The sequence below is a fragment of the Pocillopora verrucosa genome, chromosome 3 (assembly GCF_036669915.1).
Source record: "Pocillopora verrucosa isolate sample1 chromosome 3, ASM3666991v2, whole genome shotgun sequence".
Lineage (NCBI taxonomy): Eukaryota > Metazoa > Cnidaria > Anthozoa > Scleractinia > Pocilloporidae > Pocillopora > Pocillopora verrucosa.
Window position 1 is genome coordinate 7,239,219 of NC_089314.1, and position 12,857 is coordinate 7,252,075.

The following is a 12,857-nucleotide window of genomic DNA, read 5'->3' on the forward strand; positions in this document are numbered from 1 at the left end:
ACAGGATTCCAGTTTAGTCAATCTGTGGACAACAACTTGGCATACTTCCAAATTCTGAAACTCAGTGTTACACAAAGGATATTCAGGAATGATGAATCCTTTCAATGTGTTTTAATAAACTTGAAATGTTAAAGTTTTGCTCAAATGTAGTGTTCATTGTGTGTTATCATTAGGTGTAATTTGTTTGCTAAAAACGAGCTCTCTTTTTACTGAAAATTATGTATTTCAAAAATTTTTTGCCACTGAGATTGTGTTACGTATTACAACCAAAATTGGCTCGATTTTTCATCTTTCCCAGGTATTTTTCGACGGTAATGCGGTTTTCTGATTTTATGCTTTTACAATAATCAACATGAACAACCATACCTCTAAGCAAAGATTTGGCCATAATGAAAATGTAAAACAGAAGAAATCAATGAAAGTTTGCAGTCAACCCCCTATAGGCACGGCGATTGTGCTACTCATCAGTATATACCCAACAGTGTCATAGCAGTGATATTTGAAAAAGAAATTATATCAAACTATTGTCAAAATGGCAAATTCAAGATATCAAAATCAACATTAAGAAAAAGAAGTTTCAATCTAAGTCAATACTAGAGTGACTGACAGTTAACAATTCATAAACTGTTAGGAAAGGAAACTGGGCAAAGTTGTGATCATAAATGCTTGTCACATTAACACACCTCTAAGAAACTAACATCAACAAATCATTACAGAATCGTGCCCATTGAAAAGCGTCACCCAGGAAAAGTGGGGTACCGATGAGGCTCTGTGGGTGTATTGACCTGGGAATGAGGTTGCAAAAGCTCACCACCAGCATCAGTCTCTTAAGATCTGAATTGACAAATTCCTAAACGGGATTTGTAAAATTTCACTTTGCGTCCTTTAGAGACAATGGTGATACAATTGGAGCAATTAGTATTGTTTGAAAGAGATGAAATGCCGGTAAAGCTGAGTTGGAACTGAGCGTTTACTTACGTGGAGTGGAAATTTACAAGGTATACTTAAGCTTTTTGAAAAGTAAATAGACTTTGCCAACGTGTTATCTGAAACTGACAGCAATAACTGGCTAAAAAGAAATATTTCTGTAATGTTATTTTGCTTTCATGGCGAACTTGATGGTCAAACCTCGTAAATCTGCCACATTTTAGTCTTAAAACAAATTAAAAACTCGACATTTTAAGGGTAATTTGATTTTACATCTGACCGATTTTTAGACAATTTAGACTAATCAAGATAACGCTATTAATTACTTCTATTCTTCATCGATGAATAGCGCTACGTTTCGGTTGTCTGAGCAAGAAACAATACTTGGGAACACGGCATACACGGAGGATTACATGATTGACAGTCAGATTGACAGGCCTGTGTGAAGTTATGCATGCTCTCTTTCTCTTTTCTAGCTTATTTGCATTTTCCCGTGCGACGTTTTCCAATGGGCGCGATTCCTTAATGGTAATTTACAGCGTACAAAGTTTGAATCAGGTTTAAGTAATGTTTCATATCGGTTGTCTTGGCTTTAACATTTGGGTTTACTTGTATTAAGACTATTTCTCCTGGCCGAGATGCTTTTAAATGTGGTGAATTTAGCTTTAATTTGTAAACTGATGTCGATTAAACGATACTCACTACGTTGAAGTTGATGCACTGTGTTCAAGCAGTTACCGATGAATTCTAAGTTCATCGATTTTAAAAGAACAGTCTCAAGTAATTGAAATAAAACAAACGAACAACCAGACAACAATGAGATACTGGAAAAACAAAGAATTCATGCGCAAGGCTCCCTGTAGATAAACAGGAACATGATGACATAGGCAACTTTCTCTTTCGTGATGACGCATTGAAGGTTGCTGATCTTCTATGTACCTGAACAACTACTGTAAATGCCAATTTACAAAAATCACATAAGCCACAATGAAACGTGCAATATTACACTTTCTCAAGCGTTCATGAGTTAGAAAACTTGAGAATCCAGTAAAACCATCTAATAGATGCATTCTCGCTTGAGTTAGCTGACTACAACCTTACCTCCATTTCATCTTTAATCCACAATTGCACATGCTCGTTTTTGATGAAACTGAGCTACAGCTGTTGTACAACTTCAACTTGGTTAAATGAAATTTACATAACGAACTGTTTTACAAGTTCAGAGCCGAGCTGAAAGGAGGAAACGCAAGGATTCTTTCGCTAAAATGTTAACTTCACTCAATCACTCAGTTGATTTCACGAGGGAACTCTGCATTCCACGGCCACTCAAGCTTGCCAGTCACGTGATAAGCCGCAAGCCGGAAGTGCTGAATGTTTTTAAAATATGTTTCATTGTTATTGATCACTCCTTCTAGTGGTAATAGTTTGGCTCAACATATTATAGATGATCTTTATGCCACAAAAAGAAAGAGAAATGTTCAGTGAAATTCCATACGGTTATTTCCGTTTTGGCAATCATCAAGATCTGCCCACTGTACCAGAGATGAGGTTCACCTCCGCATGCTGTTGTAGTACATGTATCTCAAATCAGTTAGTATACAAAACATGCATAAACGTCTAAACTATTCTATTGGGTAAAACGTATCAAGCGGGGCTACCTTACGGTAAGAGAACGAAAATTATTCAAGCAACACGAGTATGATTACAGGGGGTTGTGTATAATCGAGGGGATTGTGGTTTTTATGATTACAGTGAATAAAAACGGGTTCAGAGAATAAGGGCCTTTCCATTTGCTAGTAAAATGTAATCGCGTGAGTTCTCTTCGCCTTGTAAAATGACACACTTTAATGGTCACAACATATGGAAACCTTAAAATGTCCCTTGCAGCCAAGCAACTTCTCCCTAGGAGCCATCTATGTTACAGAATTTTCATCCAAAAAGGACAAGTTTTGCATTGATTTTATTGGTAAATCATTAGCTTATTTGTTAATTATAACCTTCCTTTGGGTCTTAAGCACTTTCTTTGCGACAGAACGAGATTGAAGAAATAAATGTACTTTGGTCAGTCATACCGATTTCACTCGTTCTTTCATTTGACTACGGATCACAAAATTAGATAGAGGACTATAATCGTAACTCCACCTAGAAAGAAGGATGTTGTCTTAAATTTAAATCAAAGCTGGCCGATAAACGATAAAAATTCTTATTCAAAAAGATTTCAACACTTAGTCTGTGGAGCCGACAAAAAATACCTGGATCTCGCTATTATTTTGTCAAGTCTATTTATAGACTACTATGTAAGTGGCTGACTCTTCTTATTACCGATTGCTATTTCAACTTACCCTTTACTCGAAGTTATGGAGCAACTTATCTCATCCAACATGTATAAAAGATGGCTGCGCAAATCAAAGTTCCTTTGAGAAATAAAGTCATAGTCCAAGTAATGAAAAGATTAGTTTCTACAGAATAAATGGGCGGAAATCGGTGGCCTTTCTTGTATCGTACCGGATTGAATCCAAGGAGCAAATGGACAGTAAAACTCATACATATGCTCACACAAATTTGAGAGGAAGAGTTACGTTTTTCTGCTCCCTTTTTTCGTCTCACGTTTATAATCACTGACTCTTCAAGATATGAGAAATTAATTAAAGTACTTGCAACTTGGTATAAAACGCCAACTTAAGGAGCAGATCCGGCACACTGCAATAATAAAGGAAGCGCAACCCAACAAAATTTACACTGAACAGTTTCTCTATTTAAATATTGATGTACATATTTTCGTTACTTGTCACGCATTATTTCCCGAGGAAGTTGATAGAAGTCTCTGTATTTCACCAATAAATTTACCATTGTTTCACGAAATTTGCAAAAACAGCTGAAAAAGATTGGTGTGAACTTAAGCATTAAGCGAATTACGCATCATGTTTGAAATACTGACGACGTAAACCACTGTCTTTTGACATTCAATGGTTTTGGGCAAACCATGAAAATGTGATGTAACTTGAGAATACTGAAACGCTAGAAAAAGCATGTACACTCACTAACGCTTCCAAAGTGAAAATTTACAAGAAGGATTCCTTCAACAAGTATGTAAGGAAGGACAAACGAATCACGTGACACCTCCAATGAGGACATCATCAAACTGCCTGCTCAGTATGCGTGTGCTTATCCTCAACTGGGGGGACCTTGATGACAATGAGGTGGGGGGAGGGGGACTAGTGGTAAGATTTTTGAACAAGCCTTTACATTAATAATACAGTGGACGAGTTCATTCATTGTCTCGTGTTTTGAAAATGTTACTACTCTGTTTCTGAATTTGTTGCGATCTCTCTTGATTATTCAACAAAAAAGAAAACCATATCTTCAAAAAACGTACCCCTCTTCCACACTGTTTTTATTTGCAAAATGCACTGAGCTACACAATGATTCCTGCAGAGGACATCATGGACTTACTAAAGCTTTGCCTGGCGTCAACTTACTTTCATTACAACGATAATCACTACAAACAGCTACACGGTACAGCTATGGAGTCTCCAGTTTCCGTTGTGGTAGCAGAAACTGTGATGCAAAACATCGAGAAACGCGGCCTTTACACTTGCCGACAAACGATACCGCTTTGGTTATGCTACGCTGACGAGAAATTTACCGACAATGAATCCATAATGAGTGGGCACGCCAAAACAAGTTACGTAATGTGGGTCCTTTATATGGTCCTCACCGACTCGTACTATCGATTATCCTGGCCCGTGTCTAAATCCCTGGAGCACGACTACGTCTGGTCTGGAGTCTCACAACCTGAAATTGAAGGAGATATCAGGAATTCTGTATCTCTACTCTCTCCTTTCGATTTTTTCCGCAGACTATCTTGATTTGCATCGAGAATAATAACGCTACATTAACAAGGAACTATCCATTGTCTCGTTTGTCGCGGATTACTGCATCGCATTTGGACACTTTGTGTATTGTGAAATACCAGCATGCCTCACGCTAAGATGTATTGGAAGTCAAGCAAGATACCTCAGAGGGCAGTTGTCATCCTTGTTATGGATGATAGATTGTCCTCATAAGTCGGTGCGCTACACTAAGAACACAAAGACTAAACGCAGAAAGGCCAGGATCGCGTATTATTCCAAAAGTATTGCGACTTATCAGTTGTTAATGGCCTGTGGCGATGTCCATCCACAACCGGGACCAGCACTAACAAAAGCATTTGACGCTGTTTGCTTCAACACGGTGATAACCAGGCTGTACCACCTCTATTTTTAAAGAGTGTTCTTGAATGGTTAGCTAATTACCTATCCGGCAGGAGACACTATGTTCAGATCGATGACCGCAAGTCGTCGCCTACGCTATCCGAGTTTGGAATCCCTCAGGGCTCAATCCTCGGACCGATGTTGTTCAATCCCTACGTCGCGTTTCTTCAAGGCATCCTTCCACCAGCAGTTAGAAGCTCCCAGTATGCCAACGACACAACAACATACGCCAGCTGTATTGCGTCGCAGATTTCATATCAGGTAGGAAGCATGAATACAAGCCTAGTAAGCCTTGGCGACTGGTCGAATGACTCGAACCTGGCCCTCAATTCTAAAAGACCAAGGCGAAGCTAATCTCCTCCTAACAGGTAGCATGTGTGTATTCCATTGGGAATTTGGAGCTCGTACTTAAGATCTCCGGTACTCCACTTGAACGTTTGGATGTAGCAAAACTCTTAGGAGTACACATCGACTCAAATCTTAAATGGGAATTTCATATAAATTCAATTTTTAAATCCTGCTAGGCGACTCTGGGGATTTTAAGGAAAATAAGGAACTTTAGTGACTTCAAATTACGTAAACATTTGGGAGAAACACTAATTTTATCTAAGATAAGTTACTGTGATATTGCTTTGATCCTCTACCGAATTTTCTCACAGCCAGACTACAAAGGCTCTAGTTCGCTATCGCTAGTTTTTTTAAACTACGTACGTAAACAGTATTATCCACTATTTTAAATCTTGGTTGGCTACCTACTCTGGAGCTTAGGGACTTTTCACTTTTAAAGACTGTCTTCAAAGCACTCTATATTTATAACTGTCCTTCCCACTAAAATCTTCGAGTCGTAAAGCCTTTGAGACATCTTCATTCTGATGTAGCGCCAAGGTTACTTGTTCCACCAGTTCAAGGCACTTTTCAGCCATGGTCTTTAATGATTTGCTAATCAAAATAAAAAACTACTCGATCTTCAGGGAAGACTGTAGGCTCTGCAAAACATTTTTGAAAGCGCGTGCTTTGTCTTCCTTGTAAGACCTTTCCTTCTTCAAGCCCGCTTTTGCATTCATTTATTAAATATCCGCAAAAGCGTATAGATCATACAGTAACTTTGTAGTTTTGTAATAAAATTTTCTTGATTATTGTCTAATACATCTAAATTTTTATAGATAGCACTTTTGTAGGACCTTCACAGATGAAGAGCCCCATCTTTTGTTGTGGATATCCTGTGAATAAATCATTATTATTACGAAACACTCACCGACTTACTACCACTACCGAAGCTAACAACAACGCAATCCTCCTACTACACCGTACATAAATGGCATATTTGAAATCATCTCGCGCATCCACGTCGCTTGCAAACCCATTACTACACTACGTCAGTTACTAACTAACGCCACAGACAAAGACGAATTGAGGAACAGACAGGGAGCCGTTCATAAGATCAGTCGCTCCGACTGCCACGCCTTCTACATCGGTGAGATTGGCAGAAACCTCACAACTGACTGAACACAAGCGAGCGACGAGGAAAGGCGATGTCAACAGTCACATTTCGTAAAAATTTTGCCTCCACTACACAACCGAACACACAAGACAACACTTGGAGGCATGGACGCGTCGGTCAGCCAGGCCCATGATACATTTATTAACTCACGTGATAAAAATCCACTGTTACAGTAATTCTAAGAACACGCCACGGCCGGACACGTAAACCCGAAAAAAACAACTATTGGAAAAATAGGGACCGTGCAACCCCAACCTATGCCATGGCGTCGCCTTTGGGGTTATAGAGCAGAACTAATAAAATAAAGCCTAAAAACATGAATATGAGCAGAAAACGAGATGCTACATAAAATAGCTAAGAAAGAAAGGGACCACCACGGATGGTAACGAGATTAAGGCTAACAGAATAAGTGAAAACTTAACTAAACAAAGCAAGATGACGCGGCGGGGCCGAATGTAGAATGACGCGCATGACTAACCTGTCACTCCTTCGAACCCCCTAATCGCCGTCCCATGCGCGCTACACTAGAACCCAGTTCACCGTTCCGTGCCGGCAAAATAATAATTTATGTCAATTCTAATTTACAAAAATTACATATTTTGCCTCCATTACACAACCGAACACACAAAACAACGCTTGGAGGCATGGGCGCGTCGGTCAGCTGGGCCCATGCTAGATAGTAAAAGAAAGGGCTTGAGCTCAGAGGGACAGAGTTTCGACTGGTTTCGGGTCTTCTTAATAGGCAGGATACTCCGCTGTGATTGGTTTATTTTTTTTCACAGCTATGATTAGCGCGAATGAATAAAGGGGTAAGTTTCTAAAGAAACTGTGATGCTAATCATTCTGACGAAGGGCTAACGCTCGAAACGTCAGCTTTTTTACCCTTTACGGTGGCTAATTTACGTTTTCAACCCAGTTGTTAGCACTAAATTACTTGCTATGATTAGCGCGTTTCGATCCTCGATGTTTGTGCATTGTTCCCACGGCGGTCCACTTTCTTACGGCTCTCCGGTTATTGTGTTTTTTTATCGTGGGCATCCACACTTCAGGAATTTCTATTCCATTGTCCCTGTTGATGTTGTTAGGGTAAACATTAACAGTCACATGTTGACAATCACATTGCTGAACAATACCGACTTACGAACCACACTTCTGACTGGGATGCTGCGCAATGTGTGTGCCAAACCTACAGCACCAACTACTTCAACGACTTACTCTGAAAAGCTGGCTTACTAACTTAGAACAGACCCCCTTCAACAGGTGTCAACCACTACCGGCACCATACAAACGACTCATTCACGACATTAACATTAGAAACGAACCGAATAGAACGACCTAACTTTACTGACTGATCAAGAAGGACCATCACGACCGTCCTGCGCCACTTGAGTCTCACAGCCAATAACATCACGGCAAAACTGACCAATCAGTTTATACAAACCGGACTTAGAACATTCGACTGACAACAAATATTCACTTGACTCTGATGATGACTTCCGCCCAGGCAGTCGAGTGGTTCTTAAGGTCCAGTCAGCTTGGGACACATTTGTAGCAGATTAATGTTCCGAAGCAACGTACAAAGCCATGAATGTCTACAGCGCCCTCAGGCATTCAAAACAGTCCAATCAGCTACCTTGTGACTTCAAAGACATTCGTAAATGTCATGAAACTGCACTTGACCAAGAAATTGGTCAGTTCCAAGCTGGAACGATCGGAATATCCTCTATTACAACCTAAAGGTACCTGAACGAACTGGCGGTAAGGAGTTTTTACACATTGTTTAGACATTCCTCATTCAGTACTTTGGAAAAAAAAATGATTCCGAAGAACTTTTGCAAACTTTGTCCATTGTTTTCCCTGCGTTTTTGTGGGGATTAATGAAATTTTCGATACGTGGTAGAATTCTAAAAGGACAAACTCTTTACGATTTCGCCTAATAAGGCTAAATGTTTCGGATCTTGGTAAAATATCGAAGAGCAGCAGAGTACCTGGCCCGAAATCGAGTGCGGTGAAAAGAATAGGTCGTGCAGAAGCGTTTCCAAGGCAATGAAATATCCTTGGTTCTTTTTCCACGAGACTCAAAACTTTCCTCAAGCTTTGCCAACACTTGTTGTTACACATTTTCTGATGACCACTTTTTCTTGCTTATTTTCGCGCCAGATGGAGGCTACTGGTTGTTCATCTCATGGCAGCATCTAATGGACCTAACTCGAATTAACAAGCGATAAATATTAAGTAGCTGTCTGGATATAGAACCTTGAATGCTAAAAAAAATAGTTACAGTGCTTCCCAGCATTCTTCGTAGGACTTAATGGAGAGGAGTGTTCTTTATTTCAATTTTTTTTTTAAACACTTTACTAATAGAAACAACCAATAAATGTTCAATTACAATTTGTGAACACGCAAAACCAAAATAATAATAGCATGAAAGGGTAAACACTGGTATTCGCAGTGAATGTGAAGGTCTATTTCTTTTTTTTTTTATTTCTCAGTCGTTTGCTAACCAAGAATATGTCACGTAGCAGACTGAGAATGATCAGAAAGAGGCGCAATGCAAGTACATTGCGATTCTTGGTCTTAGTAACTGTTGTGTAGTTACAAGAGAATATAACTTTATAATCTCTTGGTAGTTACCACAAAGAAAACCAACAGACAAAGCAACGATGTAAGCGAAAGTTCTACTTTTATCACAGGAACTTATGACAGAAATGCAACAATACTTGGGCGTGCTGAAACAATTAAAGGACTTTGGCGAGAACTTGAATCGAGAAATTGCCGCCAAAGCCTATCAAGGGCAAGAGAAGATAAAACTTGAGGTACTCATGATGCAATTTTAATCGACTTATCAATCATATTTCTTTTTAACGGAAAAAATTGCGAATGATGAATGGGGAACGGAGAATAGGGAATGAAGAATGGAGAAAGGGGAATTTGGGAATAGAGAAGGAGAATAAAAAATAAGGAATGGGAAATGAAATGGAAATTTATTTGTTGACGTTCTGCTCCGTTCCTCGAAGGAACGGAAAAAAATCTATGGAATAATTACATCTTTTTTTCAACAAACTCAATCAACTTCATATTAAGAGAACAAAAGCTGATTGAAGTTCATGCTTTCTTTTTCTGTTCTTTGTCAAAAACATTGCTGGATTAACTCAGATGTAATGGCGAGGATATGATTCATTCTTGGTGAGAGGGAAAATTTTTTTTACACGCAATAGAATTTCATCATCTTGCTAGACAAAGGTTAGACTGACGTTAAATTTCATTCTTTCTTAAGGAGGAATACGAACGTTTACAACAAGAAAATCGTCAGCGCCATAAGGAAGTAAGACATTGCGAGTCAATGTCAGTATCTGAGAGACTGCTCACCTACCCCTCCCCTAACTCAACAACAATAAAAAAAATAACAAGTTAGGGTTAATGTTGGGTCAGGGGAGGGGTAGGTGTGCAGTTGATCAGATTCTGACATTGATCTGACATTTTCACAATCACTTAAGAAATCATTCCACGCTTCAAAAATAATCTACCATCGTCAAATCTGTCATTTGGCGATTTCCATTTGTCCAGAGCACAAAAAGAGAATAAAGGAACAAAGAGGACCATTGACTGCTTTTTGCGAGTTTTGCCTTCTCAGACGGAAGCGCTAAACATGCACATCTTTTATTCCAGAAAGCACAGACACACAAATTTTATGGCGATCAAATATAGTGAAATCCAATTAAAGACGTAGAAAAGTAAGCCTTCTTAAAAGCGTGAGTACACTCATTCCTGGGAACTAGGTTTTTTGAGTAACATCCGATTTGGTACCAGGGCAGGTGAAATAAAAACAAACAAAAGGCTGACATCTTGTCCAAACGAGTCCTAGTGCAGGGGCCGCCCTCTCTGCCTGCTTATTTTCTCTTGGTTCCATTCCAATGTAATTTTATGATGTGTCAACTTAGATTGATTATTCCTTAATTTCTTTGTTATAAGAATATTACCTCATAATAACTTTACCTTCAAATGCCTCAAAATATAACTTTAGAATGAATAACGCTACCAAGAATTTATCCCATTAAGTGTTTTCTGTGAAAGATTTTTCAGTAATTTTATCAGAAATTCATTCTGAGTGACAGAGAAATTTGATGATTTTAGTACAGAGGTGAACAAGAGTAGATTCCATAATATTTTTCATCATGACTCTCCTATAGCTGTCTGACCTGAACTTTTTCCTGTCTGGTAACTAGATGTAAATGTTGCAGGCAAAACAGGAGCAAGAAAAAAAGAGACTCCGTGAACAGATGGAAGCTGAAGCAGCGGTCCAACGACAACAAATGGAGAACATGGTAAAGGCGAGAATGATGGAGGTTGAAAAACACAGACCAAATTTCATGCAAGAAAACCAGGTACTCAGCCAACGACTTGCACAAATGCATAAGTCAAATGAAGGCATGGGGAAGACAGTGGAGAGCTTGAGACAACAGCTGCTACTCAATCAGAGCCGACAACGGCAAGTTCAAAAGCCGGGATTCTTTGATAGAGCGCTGCAAATGATACCAGTCTTGGGCGGGGTCGCTAGCACCTTATCAAAGTGTAGCGTTATGTAAAGCCTCTAAAGTTATCCCTTATCATGAACACTGGTTCAATTTTTAGGTAGTGGCATTATATCAGCTTCCAGTTAATTATAATTTGCAATGAGTTAACAACCTTAAAGTTATGTAACACGTTTCCTGCCAATGGATATGATGTTGATTTTATATATGAAGTGAAAATTGTGTGTTGTCCGTGATACCAATTGGGCTGCAAAACAACTTGAATGTGATCCAAAATAAAATAATTTGAAAAAAGAAACCAATCTGCTCTTCTGATTATTTAATAGCTGGCCCAAGAAAAATCCCCTTTCGGGGGAATTAACCATCGTAGGCTGTGTACGAGAAATATCCTAGATGTTTGGGGTATCAAGCTTGCTTTGGTGCGCTCTTGCGGAAGAGATGTGGGAGAGGAATGGGACAAACGACAAAAAGGAGACTGCTTGCAAGGAGTTCTGTCTTTTTTTCCGCCTTTTGTGTTTTTCTCGTAGCCAGGAGGAGTTTTCCCTTGTGTCAACTTTAACAGCTGTTTTCTCAAAACTGCCCTTCTGTGGTAGTGGCCATCTGCCCCCACCTTTTTTTTTTTACTTCAATTTATGACCAATTGTTGTGAAAATTGGCAAACGTTATTCTTTTGATGTAAGCTGTGATCCTATGGAGCAAAATTGGATTAAGTTAAATAATTAATGAGATATTAGATCAACATCCTTATAAGGAAGTGTTTGGTTGCCATGGTAGCACTAAAGACCCTATCCCGAATCCGCTCCATAGGATCATGGTTTAATTCATGGTAGTTATGCCTAAGAAGTTATAACCTTTTCCCATTAATTCTGTAAGAAAAAAGTATAGGGGGCAGACAGCAACCCTAATTTTATGATATGAAATTTAGAAATTAATTATCACCTACGGTTTAACCATTTCATCTCGATTTCGATTTCCTGAATAGGTCTTTCTGAAGTGATGAACTGATCAAAATTTCATAGTTTTCTATAACATTGTTAAAGAGTTTTGTTTCTTTAAAGATGCTTACTACATTTGTCTGAAATTTGACTAGACGGCCCCCTTAAGGAGGAATACGAACGTTTACAACAAAAAAACCGTCAGTGCCATAAGGAAGTAAGACATTTTGAGTCAATGTCAGTATCTGAAAAACTGCACACCTACCCCTCCCCTAACTCAACAACAATCAAACAATAACAAGTTAGGGTTAATGTTGGGTCAGGGGAGGGCTTAGGTGTGCAGTTGATCAGATATTGACATTGATTCGACATTTTCACAACCACTAAAGAATTCACTCCACGCTTCAAAAATCGTCAAATCTATCATTTGACGATTTCCATTTGTCCAGATCACAAAAAGAGAATAAAGGAACAGAGGACCATTGACTGCTTTTTGTGAGTTTTGCCTTCTCAGACGGAAGCGCTAAACATGCACATCTTTGATTCCAGAAAGCACAGACACACGAATTTTATGGTGATGAAATATAGTGAAATCCAATTAAAGACGTAGAAAAGTAAGGCTTTTAAAAAAGCGTGAGTACACTCATTCCTGGGAACTAGGTTTTTTGAGTAACATCCGATTTGGTACCGAGGCAGGTGAAATAAAAAA

The 12,857-nt window shown here is 39.0% G+C and overlaps 1 protein-coding gene across 1 annotated transcript in view; it reads right to left on the reverse strand.

Moving 5' to 3' along the window:
- The window catches only part of LOC136279716 (NLR family CARD domain-containing protein 4-like), a 29,544-nt gene extending 27,315 nt beyond the window's left edge, over window positions 1-2,229 (reverse strand). The window contains exon 1 of the mRNA XM_066163683.1: window positions 2,029-2,229. The gene's annotated coding sequence lies outside the window, so the exon portion shown is untranslated. The remainder of the gene's footprint in view (window positions 1-2,028) is intronic.
- Between the last annotated feature and the right edge of the window lie 10,628 nt (window positions 2,230-12,857).